Raw genomic sequence first — 20,883 nt, 5'->3', positions numbered from 1 at the left:
ACTAAGTTATCTGTTGGATAACTCATTCTCATCAAAGGAAGAGATGACATTCTGTTTAGGACGAGGATGAGGTAATGACAGTTGTTTGCAATGAGAAGACCCATTCTTAACTCTTAGTGTATGGCTGGGAAATGTTCTGAGGCATTGGCTTGGTTTGATAATGGTTTAATAATCCTTGATGGAAGCCTAGAAAGTTATATCAAAAGGAGAGGTAATGTGTCACTTAAAAAAAATGACCAGAATCCTTTCTTCTTGGGTTTATCATCTTTTTACTTTTTGTAACTCTAGGATGCTTAACAGTAGCAACTGGATATACTTTACCCAATAAAGACCAGCTGGGGCTGGTAACGCAAGCTGAAAACACATGTATTTGAGAAGCTGATACTAAGATTATAAGCCATTTCTGTTGGCTTGAAAAGAGAGGACCACAATTATCATGTTTTTGAGCCAATTCTCCCATTAAGAAATTTCTTGAAGAAACTGGATCCTTGCTATTTTACTAGGTAAGTTCCAAGTGAACATCCCGTCCCAGATCCTTAAATGCTGTTATCATATAGCTCATTTAAATAAGGCTCTCTAAGGTTCAAATTTTCTTATCCCAGGAGTAAAAGAACTACTTGAGTTAATATTTTCTGTCACTCAACACTGGCATTTTCCTTTCTTTTTTCATGCTCTATTGGTGCTGGGTAAGACAGAAGGGCTGAGGATTAATTGCAATTATCATATTCAAGGCAGAAATGCCACCTTACAAAGAACTAATGAGGGTTTATAAGCTGCATTGCAGATGCATGTGCAAGCATTATATCATGTGAGAGGGAATGAAAACTTGAAATCTTGCTAGATTATACAAATCAGAAGTTTATCCATAACTCTTCTGAGCCCACGGTCCATCTGTACACTGATTTGCACCTTGTGCAGCTCTGAAAGGTGATACATCCTGACTTGCATTGAAGGGGAAGGGGCTGCCAATGCACCCAAATCATGAAAGATTTTTTTTTTAACATCTTTATTGGAGTATAATTGCTTTACAGTGGTGTGTTAGTTTCTGCTTTATAACAAAGTGAATCAGCTATACATATATATATATCCCCATATCGCTTCCCTCTTCAAATCATGAAAGATTAATGAAGAGCACACAAGACTAGTCAGGAGGTGATTTGGCAACACAGGCTTTGGTGTTGCATACTTGGACTTGATTCCAGGCTCCATCTCTTCACAGCTGTGTGACTTCAACAACTTCCTTAACTTCTCTGGTCCTCACTTTACTTGCATTAGAGACAGAATAATAGAGGACTCATGATCGCTGGAGCTAGAACCCATACCCCGCCTTCAAAGCCTGGCTCTGCCATGTACTGTGGCCAACTGTGGCACCGTGGGCAGATTGTTTCATTGAGACTCCCTGGCCCTAAGTTTCCTCATCTGTAATGTTCAGATAAAAATAATGCTTATCTTACAGGGTCTTTGTGAGGATTATGTTTATTAGTCAATACTCTTTATAAATGCTTAACACAGTGCCTTAGACTTAGTAAATGAGCCATGCTTGGAAGCTAATCCAGATATTCAACCTAATAGACTCTGTTTTAGCAAGAAAGATAATAAGGTGACAGTCTGTTCATGTTGGCAGAATCCTTCTTCTTTTAAATGACCATAATATACAAGGTTTTAGGCACCCTGGAGGGCAGATTTTATCAAACTGTCTTTCCAGTGAGCTGGTCTAGAAGGTCTGAGTAACAGTTTTGAATGGCAACTGACCTGAGGATTTCATACTCTATTTTCTTATGAAAACTGTAAGGTTCTGGGAGGGAAAGTAGCAACTCCCATAAATGCTTGAGTGGTGATCCCATTGTGCAACAGATTAACTGGGCCATTCATTAATAATATATTGGTAATTGACATGAATTGAGTAAAGATGTTTTTGATTCCAGGCTGAATCGCCTTCCCTCTGTCACTTAATCTTCAACATCCCTTGGAAATTGCATCCCTCTGTTTTTGGGGATGAAGGATAAATTCCATAACTCAGTCTACACAGCCTGTGTGGTTTGATTTCTGCAGGCTTCAGTGAAGTTACTGTCTCCTTTTCCACACACTCTTTTCTTTCTTTCATTCATTCATCCATTAGCCTTTCATTCATTCATTCTGCACATATGTACCAAGCACACAGGTGATGCTCCAGCAGTGAATATATTAAGTCCATGTTCCATTGGTCCTTATGTTCTAGTGGAGGAAACAGGCAACAAAAATAAATGTATAATGCTATAGAGAAAACTAATTCAGAATTCAGGAAACAGAAAGATTTGGGCATAAATTGAAGAAAATATGGGGGTGAAGCATGAGGCTCTCTAGGTGATGAACATTCTATGCTGTAGGGAATAAAAGCACAACAGCCCTGAGACAGGGGTGGTTGGCATGTTCAGGAGTGGGTGACAGCGGAGGAGGTCCCTGGTACCAGTGTCAACCCCACTTTACCGTCTAGAAAACCAACTATTAGAGAGGCTGTCCAAGTCAGCCAAGGTCACACAGCTAGAAAATAGAGCCGCACACCTCTGGGGTCTGTGCTCCTAACTTCTGTGATGTTCTGCTGCTCAAAAGTGTTCCACTTCTTTGACATTTAGGGCTCTCCGTGCTGCAGGACAGGGCACTCCTTCCTTTCCCCCTCAATTCTTCAACCAGTTAACAAAGGCATCTAATTTATTTAAATGCTTCTCAACCTCTTCTTTTAGGTTGCTTTATGTGATTTCTCCTCTGTATTCTTCTTCATTTTTATGATTTTAAACAGGCTTTCCAAATCAACTTGTGGCTGAGGATGGAAGTTACGTGCAGATGCATTGTTGTGGCTTTTTTTCCTTTTTTGCCTATGCAAGAGTGATTTGTTCACTAAAAAAATAGTTCTGCCCTCCATGACCTCATTTGATGGCAACAGTAGCTCCTGTGATAATGCAGAGCTGCTTCTCATGTCTCTTCCATGGATAGATATGAAATATATGAATTTTTTGTGCTATGATACAGCAAACAAAAGACAGGTTTTTTTCCCCTTGTTGCTCCCCCTCCTACAGTTATATCGCTTGATCTATCCATGACTATTGTCAGGTTAAAAATGTCAGATGAAATCAGCCCAACCCACACATCGGGATACATACATATTTTCCAAAAAATTGCAGCCTTCACTTTGGCTAGGTAAGTCAAGCGGGGTGTTTCTCTTTTTGCAGTACCACTGATTGAGTGTGCATGCATCTTGAGCTTCTTCCTTAAGTTATGAGAAAATAAATCCAGTAGATAAAGGGGAACAGAGGATATTTTAAAAAGGGAAAGATTTATTAAGAGTATACTTACTTCATTTAAAAAGTTTAAAACAGATAAAACACTTGTGCAAATGATTAGAGCACAAAGTGGCATATTGATATTCTTTGATGTCTGGGACTGAGGTTTTTCTTACAGTTTTCTTATAAATGGCCCCCTAATGAGTCAGCTAAGCAGATCAATAAATATATCCACTAACTGTTCCTTCTGTAATCCCTGAAAGAGCAATTGAAGATACAAAAATATTACTCATTTTGACTGAAATATGGACATTACTAGTACTACAGGATAGACTATATCTACTGTGCTGAGGTACAGCAGTTCCACTGGTGTAAGATTTTAGTTGCAATAGTCTTTCTCTTGTCAACAATCTTGTTTTATTTATTCGGCACCACCTGGCATAAGCCATGTGTCCAACTACTGTACTAGCATGAAAAGCTCTGCTATATTCTTATGCCATAAAATATCGCTGCTCCCAAATCCCAGCAGATCTGTGGTCTGTAACATTCTTTGCAAAGGCTGTGAATGGTTCATATTTTAAAATTGTTCTTTATGTGAGATTCTATTGAAAATCCAAAGATCCTTGCCAAAAAAGTAGTAGTAGGAGACGTAGCAGACACACATGTAATGAGCAAAGCATTTCAATCCTTTTCTAAGAGTATTTACACATTCCAGAGGTAATTAAAAGATACACGAGTATAAAGTCCTTAGCAATAGATATTGATTTTTCAGGAACAGATCCTTAAAGTAATGGAGAAGATCATGGTTTATTTTCTTGCAGACCAGTTAGAGTCATTTTGATGCAGGAAGGTGGAAATGATGTGTCTGCTATTTTGCTGATTTGACTAGATCTAATCAGGTATTGATTCTGAACTCTGTGTAGAGAGTAGACAGTGAGAGAAGCTGGAGGAAGATAATGGGTGAGGGTGTAAGCTTCCTTCAACTTTCCCACAATGAGCTCTTGAGTTACAAAGAGAAAGTAGCCACTTCTTAAAGGAAAATGTCAATTAATACAATATAAGCTCACGAACTTATAGTCAGTTGAAATTCAAAAGACATTCCCAATTATTTGCTTCTAGATATAGCCACTAAGTCAAATACAGACTACCATAGTTCTAAAGCAGTATATTTTGAATAGATTGACTTATTAATAGAGCATCAATTATTTATATATGAAGCATTTGAAAGCAATGTGTTTTCCCACAGATTTTAAATGTAATTTCCACATATGGTTGCATCATAAAGTTATTTATTAAAATGATTCCTGATCCATAGGGAATGAGAAACACCAGGATAAGTACTGTCTATTCATCAAATTCTCTATTTATAGGCCAAATAAATGAGGTTTTACTATATTGAAAATGACATTAAGCCATTATTCTACTTTCTCTAAGACTATGTAATTGCTCCTCTTTGTAACTGAAGAAGGTATCATCCTCTTGGTAAAAATAGGAGAGAAAAAATATATCCATCACTCTAGATTCTGTCTGTGTGGCTACCGACAAAGTCATTTAAAACTACTTATGTAAAGATATGGTACAGAGTGGGATGAAAAGATGTGACAACATTTTCCTAGCCCTGTTATAAATCTGCATCTTATTTGAAGAAGGAATAAAACCCAAGGAGGGCTCAAATTTTGCTCCAAAAATATGCGGCCTCTTCACAAGTATATCTCTGAAGAATGTCTTGTTTCATGAAAAAAAAAACCAATATTGGAGAGATACTTCCCATACATTAAGCTATATTTTAAATGACACCCTGGATTCTTCATCAGGGAATAGGCCTCAGATACTGAGCTTCAGATTCTTCCTGAATAAAGTGGGAAAAGTAAAGTCTTTACAGTGCCTGCTTACAGAGAAATTCTGAAGGGAAATAAGATGGTCTGTAGATGTCTTTTTAATTTCCTGGAAGAAAAGCATGTTCATCTAAAATTGATTTTATGGATGCTTTTTAAAAGCTAGTGGATCCAGTAAATTCTATTTCACCTGCAAAATTGGCATTGGGCCTCCACACACTTACCTGGGCCATCCTTCTTTTTTGACTTTCAACAACACTCGGCTGAGCATGAACATCAGCTTACAGAAAACTCACCTAAATTCCAGGGAAACCAAACAAAACAGGAAGACTAGAATCAATGTCTTCACATTTTCCTCTAGATTTCCATTGAGTTTGTCTAATTTATTTCAAGACAATAGCATCACAGAGTGTTAATATTTGATCATCTAGAATTGTAGTAAGTTCTGCTAGCCACAGAAAAATTGGTGTGTAAAATATAAGTTGGGAGAAAGTTCTAGTTTCTGCCACATAGTGAATGGGTTAACAGGAACCTATCTCCCACTACATACATATAGAAAAGCTAGATAAATTATAACAAAAAATATATGCAAATATCATCTCAAGGGAAGAAATGGCCAGGCCGATATTCCACAGGTTAGGAGAGAAGGCAAAGCCAGAGTGATAGAGACGAAGTATGTCTGATGGTTAGGGACACAGACTCTGAGCCAGAAAACTTGGGTCCAAATCCTGATTGCCACTTACTGGTTCACTCTGATATTAACAGCAAGAACAAATCAAACTTTCAATGATTTATTGGTCAAAGTAGATATCATAATGGAAGTTGGAACATACTATACTTAGAAATGAATATAAGTGTAAACACCACATACCAAATAGAGCAGGATACAACTGAAGTGATATGCAGGCAGAAATTTCTAATCTGTGCATTAGAAACAAAGATTAACAGTTAATAATTTAAGGATTTAAGTCAAAAAATAACAGCAAAACTCTGGAGAAAAGAAAAAAGTAATAATAAAAATAAGAACAAAAATTAGTGAAATAGAAACAAAGAAACAAGAGAAGATCAACAAAGCTCAAAGTGAGTGCATTAAAATATGGATAAAATATACACATGTATGACAAGATTGAGCTATAAAGAAGAAAATAAGAATATTAGGAATAGAATGAACATTACAAGGGGTAATGGGGAAACGTTTTACTATTTTGAGTATATACTTAAACATTCTATGCCAACACATTTGGAATTTGGAAGAAATCAATATTTTTCTTAAAAATTATTGAAACATATATTACCACGAGTGATTCAGGATAACATAGAAAATCAAATGGTCTCATAATCCTTTAAAAAATCAAATTAATATTCAAAGCAGCACCTATTCCTCCTCCTGCAAAATGTATGCACAAAAATACACACATTAACTAACACAGCAAGCAAAAGAAACACCAGCCCCAGACAGTAAGCCAAGTTACAGCAGATGTTCAAGGAATAAGCAATTCAAATTTGATACAAACTCTTCAAAAAAATAAAGCAAGTGAGAGTGTTTTTTCCATCTCCTTTTATGGCGCTATTATGTCTTTGGAATATTGACAGTATAAAAAGAGAAATTATAGGGCAATCTTACTATGGAATAAGATTCAAATGTCTAAATAAATTTTGACCAACCTTAATTTTGGATGATATAAAGTAAATAAAACACATCAAGATCAGATAGGGTGTGTTCTGAGATGCAAGAATGGTTTAACATTAGGAAACCTACAAAAGTAAATCAACACATGTCGAGATGCCTTTGACTTCAAGTAAGAAAGAAGCCTACAAAAAAGTAGCAAGTATTATTCCACAAAACAAGAGGCCCAGAGGTTGGGCAGTTTCAGGATTAATTCTGGAGCACCATTGTGTTATCAAGAAACCAGGTTCCACTCATCTTTTCTCTCTGCAGTGTTCAATGTGTAGATGATTCTCTGCATAGTTGCAAGATGGTAGTGGAAATACTAAAAATATTCAAAAAAAGGATGAGTCCCTGCCATACCCTTTTGCCAGTTCTCCAAGCAGAATACATTTTATGTGTCATTGGCTACAGTCACGTCACTCCACCATGTTTAAACCAACCACCGGGAGAGATAATAGAAGTACTATAGCTTGTTTAGACTAATCAAAATTCACTGTAGGAGCTGGGGAGCCATCCAGACCATGAACTACATAAGCTCCCTATACCTGAACAAAATCAGTTTTCTTTTAGTAAGGTAGACCTGGAATAATAGCTTGGGCATAGCCTGCAGTGTTTACACATAAAGAGGAAAATATGAAATCAATTTAGTAGTTATAGCAAAAACAGTGAATGAAATTCAACACTAAGTCCTGAGTAAGAGGAACAACAGTGAAAACCACTTTTAAAAATGGAAAGGGGAAAGGAAATTAACATGATGAATTCAATCCTCCAAAACTCTTAGTATCTTACAATGTATTTCTTTACATCCAGGAACTAATCAAGAATGCCAATCAGTTCTTTTCACTTGTATTAAATATTTTAATGGATATTCTCATCATATATCTGAAATGAAATGGAAAGAACCTGAAATGAAATGTAAGGATTGGCTAGAAAGAGACATTTTTTTTTTTTTTTTTTGTGATACATGATCATTTGCGTGAAAAATGTTAAGAGGATATATTGCCAAATTAATATAATGCATAAACTGGCTTAAAGAGTTTCTGGATATAAGATCAGTATACATATGTGGGACACATATATGCCTTTTGTTACATAGCTAAATTAAAAATGTAACTAATGTACAAAAAGATCTAAGTTACAATAGCAATAGTGAAGTATCTAGCAATTAATCCTTACAAATCTTCATGGAGAGAATTATAGAACTTTATTGTTGAAATTGAAGTTCTATTTTCTCAAATTCTTAGGTAGAAAGGAAATAAATATATTAATTTTATAGGATTGTTTTAAGGATTAAATGAAGTAATGTATAAAAATTATTTAACACTGTTTCTTGCCTAACAATTACTCAGAAATAGAAGGTTTTAAATAAATTTTATAGAAATATATTATTATTTTAAGAACCTATAAAATCTCTAAGAGCCCTGGAGTTCCTCGGAGCAATTTGAAAACCACAGGATGGCATTTATATTTTTCAGCTAATCTAAACCAAATCCCACATCCCTTTTCTGACCTAAGCAAAAACTGGACATTTCCCTTGGCTAGGAATTCTCTCAACCTTTATGTACACAGTGTGTCCCATTACCACTTGTCAGCTTGTATTTTTCTTCTTTTATTTTTATACTTATAGGAATGCTTTGTCCCCTGCAAAAAGAGAAAAAATTCTCCAATTTTATGGATAATCCTTTCTCCTTTTCTATCTCACAAAACATCTTGTCTTCATTCATTTATTACACAAACATTTTTAAGTGACTGTGTCAGGCACAATCCAGGTTCATGCGGTAAATCAATAAACAAAATCTACAAAATCTCTTGCCCTCATGGAGATTAAGGGGAACAAATATTGAACAATATACCTAAAAAATTAGCTAGCTGTGGCAGAAATTGCTAGCTGTCCACCAGAACTCTATTGCAATATTTTCTGTCTTTCCTGAGTACCAAGGTGCTCTTGCAATTAAGTGTGCTCACTTGGCTAAGTTTTGCCCACATGATACACGTGATACGAAGTGATGTGTGCCATTTCCTGGCCAAAGCTGATATGGCCCTCCATATCCTCTTATATTTTGTTTTCTATTGATTGGATACATAAAAATTGCAGTTCCCTAGGGGATGATGGTGCCACAGAATAGAAAGAGCCAATCACTGAATCACAACCGAAAAAAAAACTTCCCTCTTATAAGGAATACTGCTTTGGTCTGTTTCATGTGTGACACAAAATGTATTGTGTTTAGCTCTTAGATACTTTTGGCATAGATACTTCTGGCTTTACACGCTGCAGTCCAGTATGTCCTGAGTAAAATAAATATACAGTATGTTTGAAATTATTAGTTACAAAGAGAAAAATAAATAAGCCAACCAACTGAAAAACAGAGCAAGCTCAATGGGCATGGGATGCCAAAGTGTAGGGTTGTTGCAGTTTTAATAGAGTGGTTAGAGTAGTCTTCATTGAGAAGGTGATATTTCAGTTTTGAAAGAGGTGAGGGAATTATTCAGGTAGACATCTTGAAGAAGAACATTCCACTAACTGCAGCATAATGGTTTTAAGTCGGAGTGTACTGGGAATGTTCAAGTCACACCTGATAGACCACTGTTGGTAGAGTTTTTATTCTAAGTAAAATCAAAGCCAATGTAGGGTTACGAGCAGAGGAGTGAGATTGATTTGAAAGGATCATTCTGGCTGTTTTGATGAGAACAGCTGTAAGGATAGACATAGGGAGGCTAGTTGTGAGGCTATCACAATAAACTAGGTGAGAGTTGATAAGGATTCAGTCTGTTTTGTTTTTTTGGTCTTTTGTTTTTTTTGGCCATGTTGCGTGGCTTGAGGGTTCTTAGCTCCCCGGACCAGGGATTGAACCTGTGCCCTTGGCAGTAAAAGTGCAGAGTCCTAACCACTGGACCACCAGGGAATTCCCTATAAGGGCTCAGTCTGGACTAATGCTGGAGATAATGATAAATGACAAGATTTTGCATACATTTTGAGAGCAGGACCAACGGTATTTGCTTACAAATTAAAGTCAGGGTATAGACAAAGAGAAGAGGTGAGGAAACTTGGAGGGTTTTGGCCTGATTAACCAAAGTTGTGAATGCACCATCAAACTGAGGTGGGGATTCATTCAAAGATGATGGGGAGGAATTCTGTTGTGAAATTGTTAACATTGAGAGGCCTATTCGTTTTCTATTAGTGTTGAACCATATGTAATTGCTGACATTCAACCTGTATAACTGTAAAAATGGCAATTTTGTATCATTTGACCTGATACAAGTCTGGAGTTCGGAAGAAAGGTCTGGAAATCATCTGTATAAAGGTAGTATTTCAAGCTATGTGACTAGATTAGAGCGCTGTATAGGCCAGGGCTCAATCGGGAACCAGAAACCACACCAAAGATCTTAACTATAGGATGTAACATAAAGAGGATGGTAGCCAGGTATTAGAAAACTGAAAAAGCAGGAAGAAGACACAACTTCAGGAAGCAGTCACCATTCCTTTGCTGGGGAAGCAAAGGGAAGAGGTTGGGATTAATGAAATGTAGTCTTAGAAGAGGGGTCCATGGGACTCAGACCTCTGAGGAGGTGGCATTATTTGCTTGGTGCTTCAGAGAGGACTGATTCCGGCAATATGTGGGGGGGGAACCCTACAAACTGGGATAAATCACTGCTACTGGAATCAGCTGTCTCTTCCAGGGTCTGTCTGTCTCTCTTCCACTACCATTTAAGTTTCTTCTCCCTCTTCTCATCTTCCAATTTATCTCTTGCCCTCATTGGCAGAACCTAAATGGGACCAGCTGGCAAAGGAGAATGTGGTGTGCAGAATCCCAAGCTCAGTATTACAAAGCCCAGTATAAAAGAATAGCCTGAAGGTGAGACTCAGGAACTAAATAATCAGCACCGTCACCAAAGAGTGAGTCTAGAGAGCACCCCATGCCCTGGACACTCCATGTGAGAGGTTAGGGAGAATGGGGGCAAAGGAATCATAGAAGGAACCATCAATGGGGTAGGAGGAAAACTAAACGTATGTGCATTCTTGATATCCCAGTAAATAAAGTGCTTTCAAGAAGAGCTGTTTATCAACTGTGTAAAATGTAAAAGATCAAGTAGGCTGTGAACTAAGAATTAGTTGAATTTGTGATATGTCATTGGTGACCTTGGCCAAAGGTGTTTTAATGAGTTATGAGGACAATAAAGAGGGAATGGGAATAGCAAAGTTAGATATTTAAGTATATACAACAGTTTGGGGCGACTGCAAAAGGGAGCAGAGAAATGGGGCGATATTTAGGAAGAGAAGTCCAGTGGAAGGATTTCTTTTTTAATAATGAAAAAACCGGTAGCATGTTTGTATACTAATGGAATGATCCAGTAGAGAAGTAAACATAGATACCATAGAAAAGTAAGGGAATTACTTCTGAAACAACATGCTTGGGATGGAAAGAAGGGATGGAATCAAGTGCATGAATGGGGGGATTTGCTTTAAGTAGGCATATGGGTAGTTCATCTCTAACAACAGAAGGGATGGTGAGTTTATGAGGACAGATGCTAAAAAGCCTGCAGATGTAGTGGTGGAATCTGTCGACATTCTTTCCTAATTGCTTAAATGATTGCTTAAATTGTTGATGTTATCAACCAAGAGTGAAGATGGCAGAGAACATGTGTAATACTGAAGAGCAACAGAGCCCTTGGATGAGGACAGGGCTTTAGATGCTAATTCCTAGAGCCTCAGTTTCTTCATCTGAAAAATGCAGTTAAATAATAATGCCTGTGTAAAATAAGAGCTATTAAATCCCCTTGCAAAATTAAAACTACAATACAGATGTCAAACATTATTAATGAAGAAATCTATACAAAATATAATTGAAATACTTTCTTAGTAAAAAATAGCCATGGATATGTATAGCTTGGAATTTTCCAGAAAACACAATAACAAGAAAAATTATTTATCACTTTCCAATAACACACATTTTAAATCGATCTATTATACACACACTATCTAGGAATATTTTCTAGCAATGTTTGGGTTAAAACTTAAATCATTAAATTGAAAAATCCTTGAAGTCAGAGCTATCTTGTTAAGTTTTCAGTATTAAATGACAGCACCTCACATATAGGAGGAGTGCAGTAAATATTTTGGAGTAATTACTATAATAATGCTGGTCTGTCAAATACTACTTATGAGAGAGAGGGAGGGAGAAAATTAGAGGAGGAGGAAGAGATAGATAGAGATAGAGATGGAGATAGAGATAGAGATGGAGATAGAGAGAGAGAGAGATAGAGAGAGGGAGATGGAGAGAGATAGCGATAGAGGTAGAGAGAGAGAGAGATGGAGATAGAGATAGAGACAGAGATGGAGAGAGAGATATAGACAGAGATAGAGAGAGGGAGATGGAGATAGAGATAGAGATGGAGATAGAGATAGAGATAGACAGAGATAGAGATAGAGTGAGAGAGAGAGGAAGAGAGAGAGAATTTATGAGATAAAGCCACATCCTAGGTAGTATTAACACTTCTTTTCTGATGTGATGAAATGTATCCTTATGTCCCTGAAGTTATTTCTAACTCTAGTAACAAAATGCCTGACAACTAAATATATATGAACGTTCTCTCTTCTTTGAGCCATCACTGGATTTAAATTAGATTTAAATTATGGGAACCCAGGTGATCCTGAATAATTACTAATGGGATGAGTTAATACTTCAGGTTTAATTTTTCCATTTAAAATGTCCTCATGGAACGGACAGATTCTTTGTACAGGTGAGTCTTAAATGAGATGCTGAAGGAGATGGCAGCTGAGATGAATGAACAAATAATAGTCACTGTTCAAGAACTAACCTGGGAGGACAGCATGACCGTTTTTATGTTTGGACCATGTTAAGCTGTCTTTTCTGCTAATTGAGCTGTCTGTAAACTACATGCTCAATTTTGAGGCAAAGGGACTTTTCACATTTAGTTTGTAATTCTTGCTCTTTTTCTTGTTTGATGTTCCAGACCATGACTATATCAGATCATCCTTTGGAATAAATAAGTTTTTCTTCTGGTGATTTTGAGGATTGGATGAAGGAATTGAAAAATTATTTGTAAGTCTTCTGACTTATTGCATGGCATTGAAGAAAAATAATGTCAAATATCTTTGATTTTTAACAACGTCATTAAAGTACAATTTATATACCATAAAACTCACTCACTTTAAGTGTAGAAGTCAAAGAATTTTAGTAACTTTATAGAGTTGTGCGACCATCATTACAATCAATTTTCACAAATACATGTTATCCCAGAAAGACCACAGCTCCATTTGCAGTCAATCCCCATTCCCAGCCCCAACCCCAGGTAACCACTAAATCTACTCTCTTTCTCTATAGATTTGCCTTTCTAGACATTTCATATAAATGAATGATATACTATGCAGGCTATTGTGTCAGGCTTCTTTCACTTAGCATAATGTTTTTGAGGTTAGTCCATTCTTTAGAGGACTTTCCACATATACTTGAGATTCTTTACAGGTCTCTTCATAAAGACTTCATAGCACTTAGTGACCAGTCCCTCCCATCAAGAAACTTGCACAAGCCTCTTAGATAGCCTCATCCACCAGAGGGCAGACAGCAGAAGCAAGAAGAACTACAATCCTGCAGCCTGTGGAACAAAAACCACATTCACAGAAAGAGAGACAAGATGAAACGGCAGAGGGCTTTGTATCAGATGAAAGAACAAGATAAAACCCCAGAAAAACAACTAAAAATGAAATGAAAATAAATATGAAATGAAATAAAAAAATGAAATGGAGATAGGCAATCTTCCAGAAAAAGGATTCAGAATAATGATAGTGAAGATGATCCAGGACCTCGGAAAAAGAATGGAGGCAAAGATCAAGAAGATGCAAGAAATGTTTAACAAAGATCTAGAAGAATTAAAGAACAAACAAACAGAGATGAACAATACAATAACTGAAATGAAAAATACACTAGAAGGAATCAATAGCAGAATAACCGAGGGAGAAGAATGGATAAGTGACCTGGAAGACAGAATGGTGGAATTCGCTGCTGTGGAACAGAATAAAGAAAAAGGAATGAAAAGAAATGAAGACAGCCTAAGAGACCTCTGGGACAACATTAAACACAACAACATTCGCATTATAGGGGTCCCAGAAGGAGAAGAGAGAGAGAAAGGACCTGAGAAAATATTTGAAGAGAGTATAGTCGAAAACTTCCCTAACATGGGAAGGGAAATAGCCACCCAAGTCCAGGAAGTGCAGAGAGTCCCATACAGGATAAACCCAAGGAGAAACACACCGAGACACATAGTAATCAAATTGGCAAAAATTAAAGACAAAGAAAAATTATTGAAAGCAGCAAGGGAAAAATGACAAATAACATACAAGGGAACTCCCATAAGGTTAACAGCTGATTTCTCAGCAGAAACTCTACAAGCCAGAAGGGAGTGGCATGATATACTTAAAGTGATGAAAGGGAAGAACCTACAACCAAGATTACTCTACCCGGCAAGGATCTCATTCAGATTCGATGGAGAAATCAAAAGGTTTACAGACAAGCAAAAGCTAAGAGAATTCAGCACCACCAAACCAGCTCTAAAACAAATGCTAAAGGAACTTCTCTAAGTGGGAAACACAAGAGAAGGAAAGGACCTACAAAAATAAACCCAAAACAATTAAGAAAATGGTAATAGGAACATACATATTGATAATTATCTTAAACGTGAATGGATTAAATGCTCCAACCAAAAGACACAGGCTTGATGAATGGATATAAAAACAAGACCCATATACATGCTGTCTACAAGAGACCCACTTCAGACCTAGGGACACATACAGACTGAAAGTGAGGGGATGGAAAAAGATATTCCATGCAAATGGAAATCAAAAGAAAGCTGGAGTAGTAATATTCATATCAGATAAAATAGACTTTAAAATAAAGAATGTTACAAGAGATAAGGAAGGACACTACATAATGATCAAGGGATCAAGCCAAGAAGAAGATATAACAATTATAAATATATATGCACCCAACATAGGAGCACCTCAATACATAAGGCAACTGCTAACAGCTATAAAGAGGAAATCCACAGTAACATGATAATAGTGGGGGATTTTAACACCTCACTTACACCACTGGACAGATCATCCAAACAGAAAATTAATAAGGAAACACAAGCTTTAAATGACACAATAGACCAGATAGATTTAATTGATATTTATAGGACATTCCATCCCAAAACAGCAGATTACACTTTCTTCTCAAGTGCACACAGAAGATTCTCCAGGATAGATCACATCTTGGGTCACAAATCAAGCCTCAGTAAATTTAAGAAAATTGAAATCATATCAAGCATCTTTTCTGACCACAATGCTATTGGATTAGAAATTAATTACAGGGAAAAAACGTAAAAAACACAAACACATGGAGGCTAAACAATACGTTACTAAATAACCAAGAGATCACTGAAGCAATCAAAGAGGAAATCAAAAAATACCTAGAGACAAATGACAATGAAAACACGATGATCCAAAACCTATGGGATGCAGCAAAAGCAGTTCTAAGAAGGAAGTTTATAGCTATACAAGCCTACCTCAAGAAACAAGAAAAACTCAAATAATCTAACTTTACACCTAAAGGAACTAGAGAAAGAAGAACAAAAACAACCCAAAGTTAGCAGAAGGAAAGAAATCATAAAGATCAGAGCAGAAATAAGCGAAATAGAAACAAAGAAAACAACAGCAAAGATCAATAAAACTAAAAGCTGGTTCTTTGAGAAGATAAACAAAATTGATAAACCATTAGCCAGACTCATCAAGGAAAAGAGGGAGAGGACTCAAATCAATAAAATTAGAAATGAAAAAGGAGAAGTTACAAGAGACACCACAGAAATACAAAGCATCCTAAGAGACTACTACAAGCAACTCTATGACAATAAAATGGACAACCTGGAAGAAATGGACAAATTCTTAGAAAGGTATACCCTTCCAAGACTGAACCAGGAAGAAACAGAAAATATGAACAGACCAATCACAAGTAATGAAATTGAAACTGTGATTAAAAATCTTCCAACAGAAAAAGTCCAGGACCAGACGGCTTCACAGGTGAATTCTATCAAATATTTACAGAAGACCTAACACCCATCCTTCTCAAACTCTTCCAAAAAACTGCCGAGGAAGGAACACTCCCAAACTCATTCTTTGAGGCCACCGTCACCCTGACACCAAAACCAGGCAAAGATACTACAAAAAAAGAAAATTACAGACCAATATCACTGATGAATATAGATGCAAAAATCCTCAACAAAATACTAGCAAACAGAATCCAACAACACATTAAAAGGATCATACACCATGATGAAGTGGGATTTATCCCAGGGATGCAAGGATTCTTCAATATACGCAAATCAATCAATGTGATACACCATTTCAACAAATTGAAGAAGAAAAACCATATGATCATCTCAATAGATGCAGAAAAAGATTTTGACAAAATTCGACACCCATTTATGATAAAAACTCTCCAGAAAGTGGGCACAGAGGGAACCTACTTCAACATAATAAAGGCCATATACGACAAACCCACAGCAAACATCATTCTCAATGGTGAAAAACTGAAAGCATTTCCTCTACGATCAGGAACAAGACAAAGATGTCCACTCTCGCCACTATAATTCAACATAGTTTTGGAAGTCCTAGCCACAGCAATCAGAGAAAAATAAATTAAAAGAATACAAATTGGAAAAGAAGAAGTAAAGCTGTCAGTGTTTGCAGATGACATGATACTATGCATAGAGAATCCTAAAGAGGCCACCAGAAAACTACTAGAGGTAATCAATGAATTTGGTAAAGTTGCAGGATACAAGATTAATGCGTAGAAATCTCTTGCATTCCTATATACTAATGATGAAAAATCTGAAAGAGAAATTAAGGAAACACTCCCATTTACCATTGCAACAAAAAGAATAAAATACCTAGGAATAAGCCTACCTAGGGAGACAAAAGATCTGTATGCAGAAAACTATAAGACACTGATGAAACAAATTAAAGATGATACAAACAGATGGAGAGATATACCATGTTCTTGGATTGGAAGAATCAATATTGTGAAAATGACTATACTACCCAAAGCAATCTATAGATTCAATGAAATCCCTACCAAATTACCAATGGCATTTTTTACAGAACTAGAACAAAAAACCTTAAAATTTGAATAGAGACACAAAAGAGCCCGAATAGCCAAAGCAGTCTTGAGGGAAAAAAATGGAGCTGGAGGAATCAGACTCCCTGACTTCAGACTATACTACAAAGCTACAGTCATCAAGACAATATGGTACTGGCACAAAAACAGAAATATAGATCAATGGAACAGGATAGAAAGCCCAGAGATAAACCCACGCACCTATGGTCAACTAATCTATGACAAAGGAGGCAAGGATATACAATGGAGAAAAGACAGTCTCTTCAATAAGTGGTGCTGGGAAAGGTGGACAGCTACATGTAAAAGAACGAAATTAGAACATTCCCTAACACCATACACAAAAATAAACTCAAAATGGATTCGAGACCTAAATGTAAGACCGGACACTATAAAATTCTTAGAGGAAAACATAGGAAGAACACTCTTTGACATAAATCACAGCAAGATATTTTTTGATCCATCTCCTAGAGTAAAGGAAATAAAAACAAAAATAAACAAATGGGACCTAATGAAACTTCAAAGCTTTTGCACAGCAAAGGAAACCATAAACAAGACGAAAAGACAACCCTCAGAATGGGAGAAAATATTTGCAAATGAATCATTGGTCAAAGGATTAATCTCCAAAATATATAAACAGCTCATGCAGCTCAATATTAAAAAAAACAAACAACCCAATCCAAAAATGGGGAGAAGACCTAAATAGACATTTCTCCAAAGAAGACATACAGATGGCCAAGAAGCACATGAAAAGCTGCTCAACATCACTAATTATTAGAGAAATGCAAATCAAAACTACAATGAGGTATCACCTCACACCAGTTAGAATGGGCATCATCAGAAGCTCTACAAACAGCAAATGCTGGAGAGGGTGTGGAGAAAAGGGAACCCTCTTGCACTGTTTGGTGGGAATGTAGATTGATACAACCACTACGGTGAACAGTATGGAGCTTCCTTAAAGAACTAAAAATAGAATTACCATATGACCCAGCAATCCCACTCCTGGGCATATACCCAGAGAAAACCATAATTCCAAAAGACACATGCACCCCAATGTTCATTGCAGCACTATTTACAATAGCCAGGTCATGGAAGCAACCTAAATGCCCATCGACAGACGAATGGATAAAGAAGAAGTGGTACATATATACAATGTAATACTACTCAGCCGTAAAAAGGAACAAAATTCGGTCATTTGTAGAGATGTGGATGCATCTAGAGACTGTCATACAGAGTGAAGTAAGTCAGGAAGTGAAAAACAAGTAGAGTGTAACGCATATATGTGGAACCTAGAAAATGGTACAGATGAACCAGTTTGCAGAGCAGAAATTGAGACACAGAAGTAGAGAAAAAAACGTATGGTCACCAAGGGGGGAAAGCAGTGGGGGGCGGGGGTGGTGGTGGGATGAATTGGGAGATTGGGATTGACATGTATACACTGAGGTGTATAAAATGGATGACTAATAAGAAAAATAAATAAATAAACATTAAAAAAAAAAGATTTCATAGCACTTATTTTACTGTGACTCACAGTTTTCATTGCAATTCAGTCATCCTCATTGGATTGTGAAGTCGTTGGGGCAGGGACTTTATTTCATTCTTTGCAAACAATCGCAATCTAATTTGCTATATAATTGGCACTCAATTAGTGCTTGTTGAGTTACTGAATGAATGATGGAAAAGTTGATTTTTCACTTCTGCCGTTTGCTCCTTGTTGCAGATCGTTTGCTTGGGAAGCACATTAGGAGACGGAATTTATTGTGCAGATGTTTATTAGGGAGTATCCTTGGAAGGGAGGAGGAGGAAGTGGGATTAGGCCCAGAGAGAGTTGAGCTGTAATATATACTCTGTGATAACTTTAGCCAAACCTGCAGGGAGCTCTGAACCTGAAATGGCCTGTCAGGGTTGTCCCATGTTAGGTTGAAATGGCCCAGCCTTTATAATTCCTTTCCATTAGTCGGTCACTGGACCTGGGCCAGCATGTGAAGGGTATGGCCTGGGCCCAGTGGCTTTCTGCAGAGGTGACAGGACATCCTTCATTGTAGGGGACCTGAGCTGTGCAACTCTGTGTTTATTGAGTTTCTACAATTTTTTCTTACCCAAATCTTAGTTAAGGCAATGTCATAATCATATTCTTCTAAGTGGTCCAGATTTTCTATTTTTGTTACAAAAGATCACTGTAATATATGTTAAATTCTGCTGTGCTGCTAAAATAGTATTTTTGTGTATAACAAATATTTTTTAAAGCTACATCAAGTCCTTGTCAGAAATGTTCAATAATTTTAGTTTAAAATTAAGAACAAACGAGGCTTTAAAGACAAACGGATTTTCTAATCATTTTAGAAATATCTTAAAATTTTTCTGTTTCATCTTTTTTGCTAGATAGTTCTTCCGCTGTCAACATATGTGGGAGAAGTTGTTTTGAGATTATTCAAACTCTTGGATGAATAATTTATCAAATTGTCAGCAGCTGTTTTTCTAACAACAGATTTTAATGCATCAGTCGTCTTTCATTTCTTAAACTTTAAAAATTTTTAAAAATTTGCCAAAAACATATTCATGGGCCTTTTCCACAACTTATCCTGCAATATCAAATTTGGCAGTGGTCTTTTTAGTCTCCCTAAGAACAGTATCAGCACTAAAAGAATTTTTGTCAATATTTAATATTTTATTTTCAAAAAATAAAATTTCCATTTCCTGGCAGCCTACTGACCCTTTGGCTCTCTTTTCAGCATTCACCACTATTAGCTGTAAAGTATTTGTAAGCCAAGAAGGGTTGGGCCCCTTTGTTTGGATTCACATTGTGTGTCATCTGGGGATTACTGGAGGATCTCTCGTTGCTGCTGCTGTTCTCATTCAAAGGACTAATAGTAACGATAGAGTGCTTTCCACATCCTGGTCCTTTACTAGGTATTTTCCAGGAGGTGTAGTTAACCAACAAAGAGAAATTTTCTTCTCGGTGCCATCTCAGTGGCGATGCTGGCCATTTCCTATTTATTCCAAAAGCTCCATAAATTCTACCAACTTGAGGGACTTGTATATATAGGAAGTTTCATGTGCGTTATCTTATCTTAATTCTCGAGTCAGCTTTATAAAGACAAGTACTTCATTTACTCTTTCAATAAGAAAAACATGAGATTCACAGAAAGGTCAAGTAATTTATCGAGGGTCCTATAATAAAGAAATAGCAGCCTTCATACACTAAATCTGAGGCCAACTCTCTAGTTATCATGTTAACAAAATTTGAGTTGAGGCAGTCGAGTTCCATTTAAGAAAGGTATAAGTAGTGTACTTGTCACAAGCAGAGTGTACATGGAAGAACTAGCACTGGCTAATCCACTGACTGACTTTGAATTGTATTTTAGAGGGTTGTAACGATTATAAAAATAAAAATAAATAAGTGCATTTTATTACTTAACTCAGTCCTCAATTCCCATAAGATCAATTCTCTTGTAAAATGCTATGATAGGGAGTTATACTTAAATAGGACGGATTGAATGCATACCTTTTTTCCCCCCTGAAAAGTCCACTACAAAGAGAGTAAAGAAACCAAAGGTATTAACTGCACTGGCCAAAAAGACTGGGATGGCATCCAGATCTGCTGTATCCATTACAAGTTCTATTACATCTGCTGGGTCATACAGTGCAAATGGCTGGGCAGCTTGCACAATAGTGTGGATCTGTCATAAGACTTATCTTACTCTGGGCCCCACTGAAACATTCTAAACTAGCCACCTTACAGAGTACCTGGTAAATGATTTGCTTCTTATTCAATATATATGAGTGTATGTTGCTTCCAGAATTCAAACAGTCCTTTAGACATTGTGCCTCCTTCTTAGTGGAAGAAGATACTAGATGCAATAACTTGGCATCTAGTACCCAACTTTGGAGGATGTATCTCAACTTGCCTCAGACCTCTCAAGCCCCAGAAGTTTCACTGAGGTGGTGGGCTG

At 36.8% G+C, this 20,883-nt stretch overlaps 1 protein-coding gene and 1 non-coding gene across 2 annotated transcripts in view; one reads left to right on the top strand and one right to left on the bottom strand.

Annotated features, from left to right (window-relative positions):
• Positions 1–20,883, top strand: part of LOC132368832 (large ribosomal subunit protein eL8-like) — a 79,902-nt gene that overhangs the window by 20,292 nt on the left and 38,727 nt on the right.
• On the bottom strand, positions 9,591–9,664 carry TRNAK-UUU (transfer RNA lysine (anticodon UUU)). The gene has a single exon. It is a non-coding gene; the product is annotated as a tRNA-Lys (tRNA).

The sequence above is a fragment of the Balaenoptera ricei genome, chromosome 7 (assembly GCF_028023285.1).
Source record: "Balaenoptera ricei isolate mBalRic1 chromosome 7, mBalRic1.hap2, whole genome shotgun sequence".
Classification (NCBI taxonomy): Eukaryota; Metazoa; Chordata; class Mammalia; order Artiodactyla; family Balaenopteridae; genus Balaenoptera; species Balaenoptera ricei.
This window is presented reverse-complemented; position numbering and strand designations above follow the sequence as displayed.